The sequence below is a fragment of the Acomys minous genome (genome assembly GCF_964271855.1).
Source record: "Acomys minous genome assembly, chromosome: 17".
Classification (NCBI taxonomy): Eukaryota; Metazoa; Chordata; class Mammalia; order Rodentia; family Muridae; genus Acomys; species Acomys minous.
In genome coordinates, this window is record NC_140500.1 from 30,746,790 (window position 1) to 30,766,133 (window position 19,344).

At 49.1% G+C, this 19,344-nt stretch overlaps 1 protein-coding gene across 10 annotated transcripts in view; it reads right to left on the reverse strand.

The window, feature by feature from the left end:
• HRH1 (histamine receptor H1) overlaps window positions 1-19,344 on the reverse strand; it is a 156,974-nt gene that overhangs the window by 15,303 nt on the left and 122,327 nt on the right. Inside the window, exon 1 of one of the 10 annotated variants that reach the window (XM_084765221.1) lies at window positions 10,937-11,270. The exons of 8 other annotated variants lie outside the window; for them this stretch is intronic. The gene's annotated coding sequence lies outside the window, so the exon portion shown is untranslated. Of the gene's footprint in view, window positions 1-10,936; window positions 11,271-19,344 lie in introns of those variants that run through there. One more of the 10 variants, XM_084765222.1, reaches the window with a different exon arrangement.

Genomic DNA, 19,344 nt, shown 5'->3' on the forward strand with positions numbered 1-19,344 from the left:
GGCTGTCGGTCACTCAGGGGGGATTGGTTGTGGTTTGTTATTAGTTGTGCTCCTAGAAGAAAAAAAATTAGATTCCGAGATCGCTGTTTCTCACCTTTCTATCCTTCCTTCTCTCCTATCTAGGAATAGGGGTGAAACCAGGCAGATACGGGGGGGGCACGGGGAAGAAGAACCCACAAAGTAGGAAAAGTCTGGCTACAGGTACAGGCCTGTAACCCCAGCTCTCCAGAGGAGGAGCCAGGATAATAAGTTTGGATTTCAAGGTCATCCTTGGCCTATTCAAGGCCAGCCTGGAATATAAGAGACTCTGTCTCAAAAACAAACATACAGAAATGGAGGCAAGAGGGAAGGCTCACTGGCTAAGGTGCTTGCTTTACTTCCAGAGCACCTGAGTTCCTTTTCTAGCACTTAGGTGGGGCAGGTCACAATAACCTATAACTCCAGTTCCAAGGAAGCCGACACTCTCTTCCAGTTCAGGAACCTGTATTCATGTACACACACACACACACACACACTATTAAAGAATTAAAGAGACAACAAACAAACAAACAAAAACAGTGGTAAGATACAAAGATCTCCCAATAGTCTGAAAAGAAATTTTTAAAGAATTGTCATAAAGTGTTTCAGTGTTCAAATGTGAACATACTTGAGATAAATAAAGGAAAAATCAAAAGTCTCAGGAAAAATAGAAAGTATAAGGAAGACCTGAATGGAAATTTTAGGGCAAAAATAATAATTAAAATGAAAGCTTCATAAATGAGGTCAATAGCAGAATGAAGTCAAGTAAACTGGTTGGGTAGCTAAGTCTATAAACCCAGCACTTAAGAAGAAGAGGCAGGAGGATTGCTGTAAGTTCAGGACCAGTTTAATCTACCACAGTGAATGAAACCCAAAACAAACAAACGAAAAAAAGAGTGAGTCAACTGGAAGATTAATTAGTAGAAATCACTCAATTTCAACACCACAGGGAATAGTCTAAGTTTAAAATAATAAAGCAAGCTCCAAGAAGCTATGGGACTAATAAAACAGGTTTAATATTCGTGTGATAGCATTGAAAGGATACAGACCTCAAGGATAACACAGTAGGGGGGAAACTGCTAGATTTCCCTAAAGCGGACAGAAGATGCAGAACTCAGTCCTTACACTGTTGCTGTGACCTGATGCCTGACAGAGACAATGACTAATGGAACAAAGTCTATTATTCTCATGGTTTCAGTGCATCAGAGCAGAGGTGAACCTGGTGGGGCAGCTCCCCAGGCGGGAATCACACAGACTCATTCACATGGTGATGGACCAGTGGTATCTCCCCCCTCAGCCCCCCTAATCCCCCACCCCCACCCCCCATCAGACTCCATTGCCTAAGGGTTCCAGCACTGCAACTGGGGGACAAGCATTCAGTCCACCAGTTTATGAAAGACATTTTTATTTTATGAAAGACATTTTTATTTTATGAGCCTGTGAGGGACACTTCAAATTCACACCGTCATACACTGTGCCCAGCAAATCCAGAAATGAACAAAGTTTAGACCAGATACAGATCTGGTGACTCCTCACTGAGACACATGATGATTAAATCACTGACAAACTAAGGACAAAAACCAACCAACAAAACAAACCAAAAAAACCAAAACAGAAAACCCAACCAAAACAAAACAGAAAACACCCCAACCAACCAACCAACCAAACCCCCCCCCCAAAAAAAGCAAAAAATAAAAAACAAAACAAAATAAAAAACCAAAACCCTGGAAAGCAGCTCAAGGAAACATCTTACCATAATGAGAACATCCCTTCTCAACAGAAAACGTGGGCAGAGAAGAGAGTGGGCGGTGCCGCTCAGAGGTGGACAGAATGCAACAAGCCCAGAATCTTAGAGAGTGAAGGAAACCAACATGGCCTCAGGTAAAGAACTTAAACAAGACTTTCATGCTGGAAACAACCACACAGTGATGAAAAAACAAAAAGCTGTAAGTGAACGGAGACACTCAGAACTCATAGATCACTAGGTTCCGCACAGGGAGGTGTAGATTGAATGTAGCTACCTTCAGTTCACAGAAAGATGCCTTATCCATACGGGTAAGATCCGTGTACGGCTGGAGAAATGGCTCCGTGGCTAAGAGCGCACATTGCTCTTACAGAGAATGAGAATTTGGCTCCCAGCACCTAGGTCAGGTAGCTCACAGCCGCCTGTGACTCCACCTCCAGGAGATCTGATGCCCTCTTCTGGCTTCAGTAGGCATTGCATTCATGTATATATAACCTCTCTCTCTCTCTCTCTCTCTCTCTCTCTCTCTCTCTCTCTCTCTCTCTCTCTCTCTCAAAGTTAAAATAGAATATAAAGATTATTATGACACGTATATAGAAACACAAAAGAACTAGAATAATGAAAATTTTGATTACACTATTGAACTTTTTTTTAAAGTTTTTTTTTAAGATGTATTTATTTATTATGTATATAGTACTCTGCCTGCATGTACACCTGCAGGACAGAAGAGGGCATCAGATTAGATTGTAGATGGTTATGAGCCACCATGTGGTTGCTGGGAATTGAACTGAGGACCTCTGGAAGAGCAGTCAGTGCTCTTAACCTCTGAGCCATCTCTCCAGCCCACACTATTGAACTTTTGTATATGGGGGCATGGGAATACCACAACATGTGTGTGAACTCAGATGGTCACTCTTGGCATCGGTTGTCTTTACACAGTGAGCCATCTCACTAGCCCAGTTTGATTTTGAGACGGAGTCTCATGTAGCTGAAGCTGGCCTTGAACTCACTACATAGCCTAGGTTTGACCTTGAATTCCTCAACATCCACCTGCCAAGTGCTAGGATTACAGGACTATGTGCCAGCACACCGAGATTAAACAAAACGTTATGAAAAAGTAAAATAAAAAAGAAGCCGGCTCATCCAGTATTGAAATGTCACATGGGCAGAACACTCACAACTCTGGCACTGGGGTGGGGTGTGGGGTGTGGGGTGGGGTGGCTCCTATGAACAACAGAGTAGAAAAGCTTCCTGCAATCAGTTCCCAGACATGGCAGAGGTGCGAAGGCACTTTAAGAAAGAGCAGAAAGGCTCTTACCTCAGGGTACTGAAGCATCCCTGAGCCCTCAGGAGAAAGAGCACAAACTCTGACCCAAGCCTTGTGCCGGTTACATGCTAAACTGTGAACTTTAACACCATGAAACTTTCACAAACCCCCAAGCTCCAGCACTAGGCTGGGACATCTGGGACTTGAGGCCAAAAGTAGGGCACAAAAGGAGAAAAAAAAAATTGGCAAAGTAGATTTCATCAAAATGTTAAACTTTGCAAAAGACCTTGCTTAAAAGAAAGCCAGCCAGGAAGAACATATGTGCAAGCCACGTATGTACAAGGGCTAATATGTAGGTTACACAAAGCTCTTGCACAGCACTGTGGCTCATGCCTTCAGGCCCAGCACTAGAAAAGTTTTTTTTTTGGGGGGGGGGAGGTTTTTTTTTTCCCAAGACAGGGTTTCTCTGTGTAGCCTCAGCTGTCCTGGATTTGATTTGTAGACCAGGCTGGCCTCAAACTCACAGAGATCCGCCTGCTTCTGCTGCCCTGCATGCTAAGGTTACAGGCCTGCGCCACTACACCCACTAGATCTGAAGTTCAAGGTCCTTGTGAGTTTGAAGTCAGTCTAGGTTACAGGATCTCCTGCCTCACAAACCAAACCAAATCAACACCAAAACAAAACAAACTCTCAAAACTCAATCAGTGAAGACCAAACAATCCAATCAGGGGCAGGGAAATGCCATGAAGAGACCCCCCCTCCCCCACACACACCACTGGCCACAAGGAAAACGCAAAGAGAAACCATGGGCTATACTGCCGCACACCTGTTGAATGGTTGAAATAAAGAGCAGTGAGGCAAACGCTGAGAAGTGCGCGGCGAGAGTGTGTCACACTCTTTTCATACTCCCACAGGAACAGGAAACCGCACGTAGAAGAGAGTAGAGCTGTGACTTAAGAGTCCTAAACACGTGGCTCCTTACAGCTCAGCAGTGCACCCCTGATCGCTTGTCCCAGAGAAAGAAAGTGGTGTTCACACAAAAACCCACTCATGGATCACCCACTGGCTTTATTGCTGATAACCCCCAAATGTAGCACACCAAAGAATACCACTCAGCAATGAAACGGGGGCGAGCCGCGGGCTCTGGTGTAGCTCAGTGGTAGGTCTTGTGTTTAGCTTTCCAGTAGCCCTGGCTTCCAATCCGCAGCACAAGATGACAGGCTGCCAACAGACACAGCAATGTGATTGATGCCCAGAGCATCCTGACGAGAGAAGCCAATCTCAAAAGCCTGCTTCCTATGCGATTCTGTTTATACAGCACCCTTGACAGTATCAAAATAGAGATATAGACAACAGATGAGTGGTCTCCAGAGGCAAGGGACCCCAGCATGCTGCACACTGATGCAGTGATGTCACCGTGTTGGCTGTGATGCTGGCCAAGAGTTTTGCAGGCTGCTCCCTTGGAAGGAAACTGAGGCAAGAGATATGGGGGTCATTCTACATGCTTTCTTTGCTCTGTATTGATTGGTTGATTGATTGATTGATTGATTGATCTCATGTAGCCCAGGCTGCCCTCAAATTCTTTATGTAGTAGAGGGTGACTTTTGACCTTCTGATCCTCCTGTCTCCCTCCACCTCCTAAGTGTGGAAGGACAGGTGTGCATTGGCAGCCTGGCTTAAGCTAGTGCGTTGGGTAGCCTATTACACACATATACTTTCCGGGGCTCAGCTTAAGATGCCTGTCTAAGTCTGAGGCAGCATCTGGGCTGCTACATTTGTGGCAGGCTCCCCACTGACACCCATGCTGCTGGCTCACCTTGCAGCCAGAGCTTCTGCACAACGCTTGCATTTAAACTGAGATCATAAGAATTGCCAGGTGGGGAGGGGGGGGACATCAACGGATGGAGAGATGAGACGAGAAGAGGTAGTACATACGCATAGTGAAATACTCTTCTGCCCTAAAAAGAACAATACCCTGTGGTTTGTTGTAATGGGGGCTCTGGGGATGGCACCTGAGGGAAATGACCTAGGCACAAGAAAGACCAATGCTGCATGCTACCTAGCATGTGCTAAAAACAGCAATCTGAATGGTGGAGGGATTGCTCTGGGAGGGTGGGAGGGAGGGGGACAAGGAGGCTGCACACTGGGTACAAGGCCAGAACAGCCTAGAGAGTAGACTGCCTCACAGAGACTGGTGCTCTCTACTTTAAGAGTCACTCCAAAGCCGGGCGTGATGGCACACGCCTGAAATCCCAGTACTCAGGGAGGCAGAAGCAGGCGGATCTCTGTGAGTTCAAGGTCAGCCTGGTCTACAAAGTGAGTCCAGGACAGCCAAGGCTACACAGAGAAACCCTGTCTTGGAAAAAAGAAAGTTACTACAGAGAGCAACCTGAGGGCTCTAAGTACAGCCAAAGAAAGACGGAGGAAACAGTGATGACATGTTATATACCAGTGGTGAATGTCATGGTGTGTGTGTGTGTGTGTGTGTGTGTGTGTGTGTGTACTGCATGCTAACTGGAAAGGTGTGTGTTTAGGGAGATGGGAGTGCTCACTTCCCTGACTCAGTTGAGACATATTATAAATGTGAATCCTTTTGCTACTCTCCATTCCACGGATACGTACAAGTGAGATGATAATAAAAATAAATAAACCCTCATTTTAAAAGATGGTAATCAATAGAGAGAAAAAAATTACCAGGACAACTATGAACCAAACCAAAGCAAACCAAACAAAAAAAACCACACTGGGCCCAATTCTGGGGAAGAGTCTAGAAGTTTCTAGCCTGGAGTTTGGGACTCTAGTTTTTAATCCTTGCCCCTAATAATTTTAATGACAGGTTTGGGGGGCCAAGCACTCAGGTGTGCCTCTTGATCCCCAATTCCCCTGGGAACAAGCTCCCTGTGGCCCCAGGGCAATAACAGAGCCCACGACTTCTTGTCTTCATTCCCAGTGATTTCCTTGTCTAAGCACCAGGACAGGGCACTGAGACCAGTGTCCTCTGGTGGGCCTCTCCATGGCTCCTGCCAGGGTCACCTCCTGGGGACATGCCTGCGTGCTGGTCACCACCCACTCCTTCTCCTGCAGGAAGGCTGATGGGTTCGGGCTCAGACTCAAACGCAAGTTCTCTCACTCAGGCCACGGCAAAGATCTCCAGCACACTGGCCTGCTTCTTATCTCACATCTGCCAGCCCCACAATTTCATCAATCAAAAAATGTCTACTTCTTGGGGGCTGAAGAGATGTCTCGGTGCTCAAGAGCGCTGGCTACTCTTGCAGAGGAGCTGAGTTCTATTTCTGGCATCTATCCACTGGACAGCTCACAACCATCTGTTGACCACAGTTCTGGGGGGAGATCTGCTGCCCTCTTCTGGCTTGTGTGAGCATTGCATGCACATGCTGTACAGACATACATGTAAGGGAAACACCCATACCTATTAAAAAGAAATCGTAAAATAAAAAGCAATTTCTCTAAACCTGTACCTATCTATCCTTCTATCACTCCTCTCCATCCATTTTTCTTACTGGATTTGTGTGTTTCCTAGCCCTTAATTTACTTTATGTATTTTGTAAAGAGCCTAATTTTTAAAGCACTTCCATTCATTTCACTAACAGAAAGCTACAGAAATGCAAAGAGTCTATGACATCACTCCTGTGTGGCATCTGAAGACACTACCAACAGAGGAAGGGAGGCAAGAGGAGGCTCTCAGGAGGAGGCTCTCGGAGGCTGGGGAGGAAGGACAGGAGTGGAGGGCCCGGCCACCAGGCGCAGCCTCTCATCAAGCGGAGATCTCTGTGCACATTAAGCTGCGCTTAATGAGGTTCTGAGGAATAGCCTGGACAGCTGGATGAGAAGATTCTCAGTGCTGAGAACCTCAGAAGGGTTCTGAAACTGACAAGCTGGCAACTGCGCTACTTAGCATAACCAAACGCCACTTCCTGCCCTAAAAAGCACATTATTAGATCTACCCTAATAAGCGCATTATTAGATGCCAATTAGAAAAATGATCATGCAAAGATTATGGCTTTTGTCTCCCGTGGAAGCCTTCCATAGGCCTGAACATGGTGACAACAGGAGAGTGTGACTGAGTTCTAGCTAGCAACTGTGACGAAGGCTCTGTCTTGAGGAAGGAAAGATCAGCTTGTGTAAGATGGATGTTAGAGCCCCCCCCCCCCCGCGCGCCATTCCAGAGCTATATTTAGATGTTCCTGGAAGTAAGAGGGGGCTGAGGTACAAATACAAAGCTGAGACAATATTAATCATTGCCACGTCTGTGTGTCTTGGTCACCCCAGATGCCATCGGCTGTGGGGACATCTGAAATCTCATCATCCATCAAGGGATTCCTCTGACTACCACATGGCAGTCCAAGTGAAGCGCATCCATAACTGCAGCACTCGGGAGGCTGAGGCGGGAAGATCTCAACGTCAAAGTGGGCCTGGACTGTGGGAAGGCAGAGTCTCAAAAAAAAAAAAAAAAAAAAGATAAAGATTCACTAGAGATTGAGTGTTTTTTTGCCTATGTGGGTGTTTGGGCACAGTGTGCATGCAGTACCTACAGAAGCCAGAAGAGGGTATCAGACACCTTGAAATTAGACTTCAAGTTGGCTGTGAGCAGCTTTGTGGGTACTGGGAATCGAACCCAGGTTTTCTGTAGGAGCAGCCAGTGGTCTTAACCATTGAGTTGGTAGCACTTTTGCAGTATGCATGAAGCCCTAGGTTTGAGCCCCAGTACTGAAAGGAAAGGAGAGAAAGAAAGGGGGAAGGGAAGAAAGAGGAGGGGAGGGGAGGGAGAGGGAGGGGAGGGGAGGGGAGGGGAGGGAGAGGGAGGGAGAGGGAGGGAGGGGGGGGAGAGTACTTGCTGCTGAAGTGAAAGGAACTGAGTTCAGATCCCAAACTCCCATGCTTAAAAGCCAGGTGTGACTGTGCAACCCTAGTACTGAGAGTGTAGGCAAGCTGAGACAGGAGGATTGCTGTGGCTTACTGACCAGCTAGCCTAGCAGTGGGTCGGGGGGGAGGAGTGAGCTCCAAGTTCAGCGAGAGGCTATCTTAAGGGGCCAAGGTGGAGAGTTATGAGTGAGACGCCTGGCACCCTCTTTCGGCCTCAGCACAGGTGTACATGTGTGAGCTCACCTGCACACATGAGGACACTCACACAGGTTCACACGTACCCATTTACCGCTCACAGAACAATAACAACAATAAAAAACATTATTAATAATAAGGGGGTTCAGGAATAGCTCCCTAGGAGAATGCTTGCCAAGCATGTGCAAGACCCTATTCTCCAATGCTGGAGGGATAAGACGGCAGGAAAAGAAGGAAGAGCGAGGCACAGGGAAAATAGTAGCGGGCTTCTGTTTATCCTACAAAGCCCGTCTTAAATTTGTTTCTCCATGCATTTATTTGGTGAATGTGGCGAAACAGGACGTGTGTGGTGAGAGCACATGTGTGCATAAGTCCTTTCCTTTTACCATGGGTCCCGGAGATTGAACCTAAGTTGTCAGGCCTGGTAGCAAGTGCCTTTATCTGCTTGATGGTCCCCACACAAAACCCATCGTCAAAGTCCATTTCTCCTCAAGCTTTCCTGTATCCTTAATCAGGCTCTGAAGCAGGCCCAGAAGGTGACAGAAGTAAGCTATGGAAGTGAAGCATTCCTTTCTGGGGGGGGGGGCCTCATAGAAGTACTATCACAACTCAAGTCGGAGTCCTGAGCGCTAACTATTCTGAGATGGAGGTGCAATTCTCTATTCAGGCTTCTAACACTCTGCTCTAATAAATGAATGGATGAACAGGTGAATGGACAGATGGATGGATGGATGGATGGATGGATGGCTGGAGTCACGTGGACGTCCGTCCTTACAGGAGTCGGGGAAATGAGACATTTACATGCATCTCCAGCACCTGGCCCAGTGTCTCTCGGACTTGGCCGCTCTTGACGTCACATAGGGAGCTTTAAGAAAGACTATGGCACGAATCCCACCTGGGATACAATTCTGACTTAACTGGCCCAGGGTAGAGACTTGAAAACCCTCCAAGTGGCTCCAATGCGATTCAAGAATGTGATTGGACACCCTAACCAATACCCAGGCAGAGAGGCCCAACAGTGACCCCCCCCCCCACTATTGACTCATCCAGCTCAGACTAGAAGCCATCCATCGAAGGGTCGCATGTTATGCTAATTCATTAATATATTCAGGAACTGTTAATTAAGCAGTATATTAAGCTTAATAGCAGGTGCTAAGCTTGCTGAGCTGCTGGAAGACAGGGCCAGAAACAAGACGCCCACCTCTCTCCCTGGTCCCTTGAGTGTTAGGGAGGGTGGGGGCCCTGTGCCACCCAGCTCGTCCAAGAACTTTCTGTCCTGTTGGTTAATTGGCCAGCCTCACCAGCCATCACTTCCCTGGCTGCAAGCAGCTGACCTCGCTCACTTTGGGCTATTCGCTGTAGCAAAGGTTACGTGAGGACAGATCATACTCTCTTAAGGAGACAGGAAGTTCCTGGATGCTGGACCAAGTACAGAGTGGCCTCGCCTAGATGGCTCTGCAGCGGCAGTAAGTCAGGTGAGTCAGGCGCCCTGCTGCAGCCCATGCAACCAACGTACACCCCTCTCTGGGTGTGGGTTTACACAAAGAAACGTAAAGGCCCCAGCAAAAGCCCCAGCTGGAGAGAGCACTTCTAGCAGCTGCTGTGTGGTGCTGTCAGCCTTATCTGAAAACTCTACACATAAGCTGGGTGCAGCAGACACCCATGATCCCAGAATACAGGAAGAAGGTGGAACCAGGTGCATTTCAAGTTTCAAACCAGTCTGGGCTCCATAGGGAGGCCACCTTGCCTCGAAAACCAAAACCTAACCATAAACTAGAGAACAGAGAGGCAGGCGCTGGCCCTCGCTGCCGCCTGAGACCGAAACCTCCCCTCAGGTCCTCATCTGTTTCACTGCTGGACTGCCCACTCTTCCTCCATCCTCCACACAGAAGCCACCTAACGTCCTTACAGCCATGGCTCCAGTCACCTCTGTCCCCTGCTCCAAGCTCTTCTGGCTTTTCCTTGCCAGGTTATAACGGAAACCTGGCTACGTATGACTTGAGACGACGGGCTGCATCCACTTCCCAGCCATGGAATTACAGTCAAGAGACGTTTAAGTCCAACATCAAGTTGTAAATATGTACACACGGAGGGACGCATGTTTGTACTTGTATATACAGATATAGATGCATATCTTTTGCCCTTGGCAGGCACCTGCACCCACAGGCGCACATCCTCCCCATGCAGACTCACACATACACATATAATTAAAACAAAAACAGACATCTAAAACCTATTTTAAAAAACCCTACTGGGGACTCTTAAAGAGTTAGTGTTCTGGGGCTGGAGAGACAGCTCAGTGGTTAAAAGCACTGCCTGCTCTTCCAAAGGACCCAGGTTCGATTCCCAGCACCCACATGGCAGTTCACAACTGTCCGTAACTCCAAGGTCTGACACCCCCACACCAACGTACACAAATTAAAATTAAATAAACTATTAAAAAAAAAGAGTTAGTGTTCTACAGGGGACCTCTCCACAGTGCCACTCGCTCTGTCATCTCCTTGCCTTCAAACCTCCCTCCGTTCTTTTAAACCCTCCAGCCTGCCCCAGTGTGTTCTTTTTCTCGTCTTCCTTTTCCCTTCCACACTTCAGTCATTCTGACTCTTGGAAGGACACCAAGTCGTTGGTGAGACCAGTCATCTTGGCTTTCCCCAAGAGTCTCTTCCCCGGTTTCATACTCCCATTAGAGACAGCAAGCCCGAAAGACAAGCATATGGGCTCTGCCCTGTGCAGGGCTCAAGGGCCCAGAGAGAGGCTGCTTCCACACAAACTCCTCAGGACACCTAAGCTTCCACACCCAGTCCTGCCGAGTATACCTCGCCACTTACCTGTGTCTATGCTGTTCTCTACGCCAGGAACACCAAGGCCTTCCCTTGGCTCCTACCTCCCAGCTCTGACGTCACTTCCTGTGTGGGGGTAGTCCTTGACTTCACAGGCCAGGTTCACCTACTTCCTTCTCTGGGGTTTTCTCAGTTCTGTACACTTCGGTTCTAAGCCTTGTCAAGCTGAGCTGTAATTGCTTAATTGCCGAGCAGACTTGCTCAGACTGTGGGTGTTGACTGGAGGGCTGAGTCATGTCTGGGTCATTGGTGTCAGCATCCCAGGAGGCTGTCCCTGGGGTATTCAGAGGCTTCGGAGGCTGCAAGGGTGTCCCTGTTCCCTCTTCCCTGCTTGTCCTTCAGAGAGTCCTGTCCTGGCCCTGGTCCCCTGCAGGCCTGTACCCTCAAGTGGTCCTGAGCAAGTCTGCCACCCCCCCCCCCCCCCCCCGCCACACACACACAAGTAGAAAGGCAGGTTCCAGGCAGGAAAGATGGAAGTCAGACCATCCTCACATGGCACCTGAACCTGTCCATGACTCCAAGGAACCCGTGGGACCCTGCTACCTCTAACCAAGTGAGCACTGGGGTCCTGGCCTTGGGGTGGCCCCCACAGGCCTTGGAGACACAGCTGCGACTCTGGCATATGTTGACAGTACTTCGAGTGCTGCGTCCTCCGTGTAGCTCCGAACACCAGCAGCCAAGGGGCCTTCCACTCCATCCTCACCTTATCTCAAGGTGTAGAGCAAACAGTCTCCTCTAGGAGGCAGAGTCGGATCACCATTCTCTCTCTCGCTTCTTTCGGTGTTGAGGACTGGTCTGGGGGCCTCCTGCCTGGTGGCTTGAGTGACCTGCCTCTGAACCTCATCCCCAGCTCTGCAGTATCTCTTACTTAATTAACCCTCAGCCACATTTTCAGAGGAGGCGCCACCTCTTGTCGCTGCTCACAGTTACAGGTGGCGCCTCTGTGAACTACAGCAGGGGCTGAAGACACCTCTATACTGTTGCCTCTGACACATCCTTAACCTACAAACTAGACCAGAAAGGCGCTGAGCCTATATTCCTGCCTGGATGAAATGCCTCCTTTCTCCCTGACCTAAACTGCAGGACAGCCACTGATCAGGTCCCCTACCACAGAAGGTACCAATTTTTACTAGCTCAACTACACTGGCCTTGCTCAGCTAATGGGCCCAGCACTAAACAGCTTCACACTACAGAGGCTCAGAAAAGAGGAAACCAGATGGCAGAGGGGCACATCTGCTTCATTTTGCCTCAACTTATATTTTGGGTGAGGAAAAAATAATTAAAGGTATGTGTGGGTTGGGGCGGTGGGGGGTGCTACTTCTCAGTCGGTGCTCACAGAGCCTCATGCCCTCCCCCCCCTCCGCTGCTCCCACCCTCATGGCTGCAGAGGCCTCGTCGTTTTATAATTTTATCTCTTCCTTCTAACTTCTTTGCCAAACAAGGCTACAGACGCAGCACTTGACATTGTTGTCAAACTATGTCAGAGTCAGATCTGTGCCCTCCGAGGCCTTTAAGGGCCGCCCCGAGGCCAGGACCCCAGCGCTCGGTTGGTTAGAGGCAGCGGGGTCCCACAGATTCCTGAGAGTGATGGACAGGATCAGATGCGGTATGAGGATGGTCCGACTTCCGCCTTTCCTGCCTGGAAACTGGCTTTTCCTCCTGACTGCTCGGGACCACTTGGGAAGCAGGCCTCCCCGCTCGCCCCTCCCCTGTGTCTGGTGCTACTGCTGGTCCATGTTGATACTTATCTAAACCAGATGAACTAGAACTGCTGTGCCCCGGGCGGCGAGGCTCAGAGCCCTGTGTTCTGGCTGTTCCCCAACTCCCTTGCTCTCTGCTCCCCAGAGACCACTCGGAGCAGCTTAGTGACACTGACAGGGGCCTTCAACAGCCCTCAGCACAGAGGGCGGGTCCTCAAGAGCATCTGCACTCCAGTGGGCAGCCTGGAAATGGCAGTTCTTCTAGACATATTTGGACAACAGTGACCAAGCTTTGAAGTGTTTGAAGGGAAGCAGGCAAGGCAGCTTGCTGAGAAACAAGAGGCTGGGCCAATTCGGGATGGAGGGAGGATGTCTCCCCCAGGGCCTTCAGACCACACTTGGCAAGCAACCACGTGTCCTGTCATCTCCTCCAGAGGCGTCTGGCTACAGAGCACGCTGCAGTCAGTAACCTGGGTCACTACATCTTCTTGCCTGTAGCTTTTGAAACAGGTTTCCCAATATTTCTCCATTGTATTCCCTGCCCCCCTGTCCCCCCCCCCCCCCTTCTGCTTTCCAGAACTCAGGCAGCGGTTTGAACCATACAGTGAACTCCCTGGGAGGGAGCAATAATTACGCAGATGCTTAATAGGCCAACAGCCCATATTTGGATGTTTTAGTTAAAACTCAACAGGACAATGTGCTGTCCAACCACACAGCAACTGTTGTGCTTCTTAGGGAAGTGGAAAGTAATCATTCTTTCCACCAATGGCTCCCGGGAGAGCTTCCCGGTGGAGGGAGGTTACCACTTCAAATATCTAGCCTTTTATGACCCCTTGAGCCAGCCCTGCCCTGCTGCCCTCACACAGGCCCTGCCTCCAGCTATCTTGGAACTTTCTAGTCTCTGAACCAGGGGCGGGGCTTGGAGAAGCCGCCAGCTGCCTGCATGCAGCACCTACTTGAGATGCTTCCAGGGAGCATCTGGTTACATAAAATTAACAGGATGATTTTCTGTGGTGTGCACGGAACCCACAGCGGACAAGAGTGGTCACAGCGTGCTTCCAACATACAGGATGTGTTGGTCAACACTGACTGCCACTTCACAAGACGCAGAGACTCTTAGGAGGCAAATATCTAGACACACCCGATAGGGAGCTTCTGCGTTAGGCTATTAGATGTAGGAAGCCTCACCCTAACTGTGTGTATCCCCATCCTATGGGCTGCAGCCCCAGGCTGGATAAAAAGGAGAAAGGCGGCTGAGTACCAGCATTCCTCTCTCTCCACTTTCTGACAGCAGATGCAATGTGGCCAGCTGTTCCACGCGCCTGTCACTGCATTGTCACTGTCATAATACACTGCATCCTCTAAGTCAGCCAAAAGTTAAGCCTCCCAGCTAGGAATGGTGGTGGGTGACTTTAATCCCAGCACTCAGGGAGGCACAGAGGGAGGTGGATTGCTGTGAGTTTGAGGCCAGCCTGGTCTAGAAAGTGAGTCCAGGACAGCCAAGGCTACACGGAGAGACCCTGTCTCAAAAAACCAAACAGAAAGTGAAGCCCCTTTCCTTGAGCTGATTTTGTTGGGTGGTGGGTCACAGAAAACATCATCCACAGTGGACTCCTACTTGGTCTTACAAGAGGAAAGCTCTTCTGCCAAATGCTGCACTGGATCACATCATGCAGGGCCAGTCTCATAAATAGCTCAGTGGCAGAGTACATGTTCCCCACATGCAAGGTCCTGAGTTTTATCCCTTGCATTTAACACACACACACACACACACACACACACACACACACACACACTCACACTCACGCACACATACACACTCACACACACAAATTCTACCTTAAATTTTTTTAATTTAAATTTTATGTGTGTGTCTGTATGGATGTGTGCCACCTGTGTGCAGGTACCTGCAGAGGCCAGATGAGGGTGCTATATCCACTGGAACTGGGGTTACAGATGGTTATGAGCCATCATGTGGGTGCTGGGAGAAGAACCCAGGGTCTCTGTAAGAGCAGCAACTACTCTTGACCACTGAGCCATCTCCCCAGACCTAAGTCCACTCTTGTATACTGAAGTATTCTCAGAGAAAAAGAAGGATGGATGCAGAAGGCCTTGGGTTTAATGCCCTGATTAGATATGGGGTGGGGGAAACGGGGAACTAGTACTGAAGGGGGACAGAGTTCAAGAGTGGGAGGGCAAAAGGGCAAAAGCACCCTAGAGATGACTGGGGAGGCGGTTGCACGCGCACACGACTGGTGTCATGTGCTTAGAACCCTAAGTTTTGAGTTACTCACATTGAACCACAACTGTAGAGTTAGGAGAGGCCTGGCAGCATTGGAATGGGGCCCCCTACCGTTGAGCTCATCAAGGTGAGGAAATTTTCTAGAATCCAGGGTAGCAGAGTGCCAGGAACTCAAGAGGATCCAGTATACCCTGGGGGCGTAGACATGAAGTCACCCTCCCTGTATGCTGCAGACACTGTACCCGCCCCAACCCTCCCATGTACACCTCACCTTTCCCCTGTATCTAGGACTCAAGGACCAGGAAACCATCTCCTTGAGGGAAGGAGCGTTCTGAATGAAATCCCAGTGTAAAGCGTGAATGCTTTTGTTATGCTTTGTTTAATAACTGACATGGAGCCCTCTTGAAAAACTATGGCACACGGGGCTGGGGTGTGGCTTCATGGCAAAGGACTTGCCTTACACCCATGAGGTCCCAGGTTCTATGCCCGGAGAGGACAGACAGCAAAAATGCACACAGTCAGGAAACAGAAACTGGGGGTGGGGGTGGGGGTGGGGTAGGGAAATGGGAATGGGAACAGAAGGCAGCCAATTCCCAAGTTGCTGTAGTGACCTTGAACTCATCTTTTCTTTGGAGTCTTGGCTCAGGCTGTGGGAGAAGGGGCACGGTTTACGGTTTAAGATTAGGAGGGAAAAAGCCAGCTTGACTCTGACACACAGGGTGACAGACACCAATTTACTGCCTCGGCTGTGTGTTGAATACGTATTTTCACCCTCAGGTGCCTATGGAAGGCCACACCTCTTGCTTGTCACTGCCTTCCAGGGTGACCACGAGCCCAACGCTTATCCCTACACGCTTCTGCTGAAGTGAGCAGGTCATTCGAATCCAGTGTCTTTGTTCATGACGGGTGGGGGGAACACAGCAATACAAGGCAAGTGACGTCAGCCAGAGGCCACTCTGCCAGGAGTACCTAGTATGTCACAGGTCAGGCTGGAGCTAAAGTGGCGTTGGTGACCTCATAGCCACATCCTCTCTGGGCTCCCTAATCAGCAGAGCTTGCCTAGGGTCAGATGTGGAGGCCGAAGACTTCTCTGCATTGTCTTATTAAGCTCCCGCCACAATGCCAAGAGGTAATTACTGTCGTAATTACTCTTCCAGACAGGAAAGCAAGGCGTGGAGAGGTTAAACAGTTTGCTGAAGGTCACGGAGCTCATGAGAGGCCGAATTCGGATTTGGATCCAAGCCCTTGTGATAGTTGTTTGCATCTAACACTGCCTTCCTTCCGCCAAAGGTTGTTTTGCTTTGTTTTGTCTTAACAAAACATAAACCGCACAAAATGGCAACATGTGAACTCAAGGATTATTATAAGATAAATACCTGGAAAGAAATGCTTGGCACCCATTACCTCCCACCTATGGCTTCCACAAGTGGCAGTTACTTTGACTCTAAGGACTCTTAATGTTTGTCAAACTGCATCCAGAGATGGCTCGATCCATAAAGAGCTTGTTGAGCAGACATAGGGATCCCAGCATTCCACAAAACCCAGCTGTGGTGGCATGCATCTGTGATTCCAATGCTGGGAAGCCAGCTGTGGTGGAATGTACCTGTCACCCTAGTGCTGGGAAGGTGGAGGCAGTTGGATGCCTGGGGCTGCCTGGCTAGCCAGTCTAGTTGATTGGTGAGCTCCAAGTTCAGTGAGAAATCCTGCCTCAAAAAATAAATAATAAATAGATAAATAAATAAATAAATAAGGTGGAGCGAAAAGAGGGGAAGGTATCCAACCTCAACCTCTGGCCTCCACACAAGCATATGCATGCACATACATAACCATGTACCCCCACACATGAGAGAAGGAAGGAAGGAAAGATGGAGGGAGGGTACCCCAAGACTTTACATTCTTGCCCACTTACAAGACTTGATAAGTCTTTTTTAATCTTTGGGGTGCTCGTGATAGCAAGGCAAGTCCTCTCCTGCTAAACTACCTCAGCCTCTGACCTTTAAGTCAGACTTAAAAACAAAACAAAACAAAACAACAACCCTTTATTTTATATGTATGAGTGTTTCCCTGTATGTATGCGCACCACATGTGTTCACTGCCCTTGGAGACCAGAAGAGGGCGTCATAACCCTGGAACTGGAGTTACATATGTGTCTGAGCTGCCACGTGGTTGCTGGGAATTGAACTTGGGTTCTCTGGAAGAGTGACAAGTGGCCTTACCCATGGGCCCCCCTCACCAGCCCCTTTTCAGTCTGTTTTAATTTGTCTGTTCCTCTTTCTGGATGGAAAATGATGGGGTCTGGTATGCAGGCTGCACGCTTGGGCTCACTGTTGCACACTGTCCCACCCCCTGTGTGTTCTGCAGGTCAGATCTAGGTGCCGGCTCAGACTCAGGCCTGACCCCTTAGGTAGGACCTTGTCCTCTCTAGGAGGCGCAGGATGCCTGGTTGGCATCTATTCTCATGCTCTCAGAAGTGGCTGGCACGTCACACAGTTGTCTTTTTATTTCCTTAAAACCCTTAAAAAAAACAAAACTGTAAAGTGCTCTACATCAAACACGCCCGCCCTACCCTGCAAACACTGGCTTCAGAGATGTTATGTATTCATATTGTGCAGCCAGCTTCCAGAACCCTCCACCCTGAGCACATGACATTCCACATTTGTTAAATAACTCCCCACCCACTCCCAGCTCCGGCAGCCCCACCCCACTTCCCATCTCTATGGACCTGATTACTTCATGGATATGGAGTCATCCAATCTTGGTCCTGTTACGACACACTGGTTTTATTATTATTATCTTACTTTACATTTAGTGTGTGTCTTTGTGCGTGTATGTGAAAGTGTGTTCGTGTGTGTGTGTGTGTGTGTGTGTGTGTGTGTGTGTGTGTGTGTGTGTGTGATCCTGTGCCATGGTAGGTATGGGATATCCTAGGATAACTTTCCAGAGTCAATTCTGTCCTTCTACCACGTAAGTCCCAGGGATTGAACTCAGGCTGTCGGGCTCGGCAGTCTTTACCTGCTGGTCCATTGCCACTGGCTTGCGACAGGTTGATCTTTGCAGTCTGTGGCAGTTTCCTTCCACTTACGGGCTGAGAAGCCCTATCTTATTACGCCTGTAATCCTAGCACCCTGGAGGCTGAGACAGGACACTCTCAAAGTCAAGGCCAAACCTGGGCTACCAGCAAAGACCCTGCCTCAAAAAGCCCCAAACAGAAGCAAAATCAACAACTATAGACAAAGACCAACTGAAATTTGTCTGGAGGTCATGAGAGGGAGGCCGAATGCTGGGGACAAGCAATAACCAAGTGGAGGAGAAGAGAGAGACAACTGTAAAAGCCTGGGGGACAGGGCTTCTTCAAAGGGACCTTGCTCACTGCGTTCTCACTCTAAGACATCCATTCTTTTATTGTTCTGAATTTTCACAGCTCTCTGCAGTGAATTATTAGCCTCATCACACATGCCAACTGTGTGGAGTTAGGAAATTCTGTGTGCTATATTCCCCGGCAGGGGGGCAGCCTAGTGCAGGCAGAGGCCAGCTCACTGCTGTCTCCCTGTCCTACCTCCTAATGACAACGCAGCCATCTCTAACCCAGCACTAGCTTCCTTCCTTTTGAGTCTGCATTGTGGGCTCAGAAACCTCCTCTGGGTGGTATGACAAAAATAACCAGAGCTAGCATACTAGAACCTACCAGAAACCGTCTCTTCCACATCTCTTACGTTACAGAATTTTCCCTCCAAGTAGAGAATGAAACACAGACACTGAGGCGAGAGTGCTGAGCCTGGGCTGCCCACCTGAACTGTTTTGGACACAGTGTTTGTTGAGTGGATAAACGAAGGAATGAGTGGCTGGATGGCAAACACAGAGAGAGCCTTTATTCTTCTCGATCCCTTTGTGGACCCGTCTCCCACTCTACAGAACAACGCCATGCCCAGGAAACCCACCGACAACTGGTTTCCCATATTCAGGGCTACTTGCAGGTTGACCCTGGTCTCAGGATAACAAGCCTGTAATATTTTCTGCCACCCTCCAGCGGGGCTGTGACAGCAGCAGTGGGATGCCCAGGCCCCTGATTTCCTGCGGCACAGCCTTCTGTTCTGACTTGGCTCGGAACCACTCTGTCCCCTTTAAGTCCCATTGACTATGCCTCTCCCAGAAGGCACCGGGCACCTCTCTCCTCCCTTCTTGTTCTGCTCTCCCTGTTCCTCACATTCTGGAAGTATTTCTGCCGGTCCCACAGCACACTCCCCCTTCTAAACCTCCTGGTTCACACAGTGCCACCCCTTACACCACCATCCCACATGCCCAGGGGCCCAGTACAAATACCACACCTGCGCAGAGAAGCCTCTGCATTTGAGCCACACAGCCAGACCTCTGCCATCTCTTGACATGCATGACAGTCCTTTGAGAGCCTCTTTCATCTTCCTTACATGGTCTATCTCATTTTGCTGGTCTTGGTA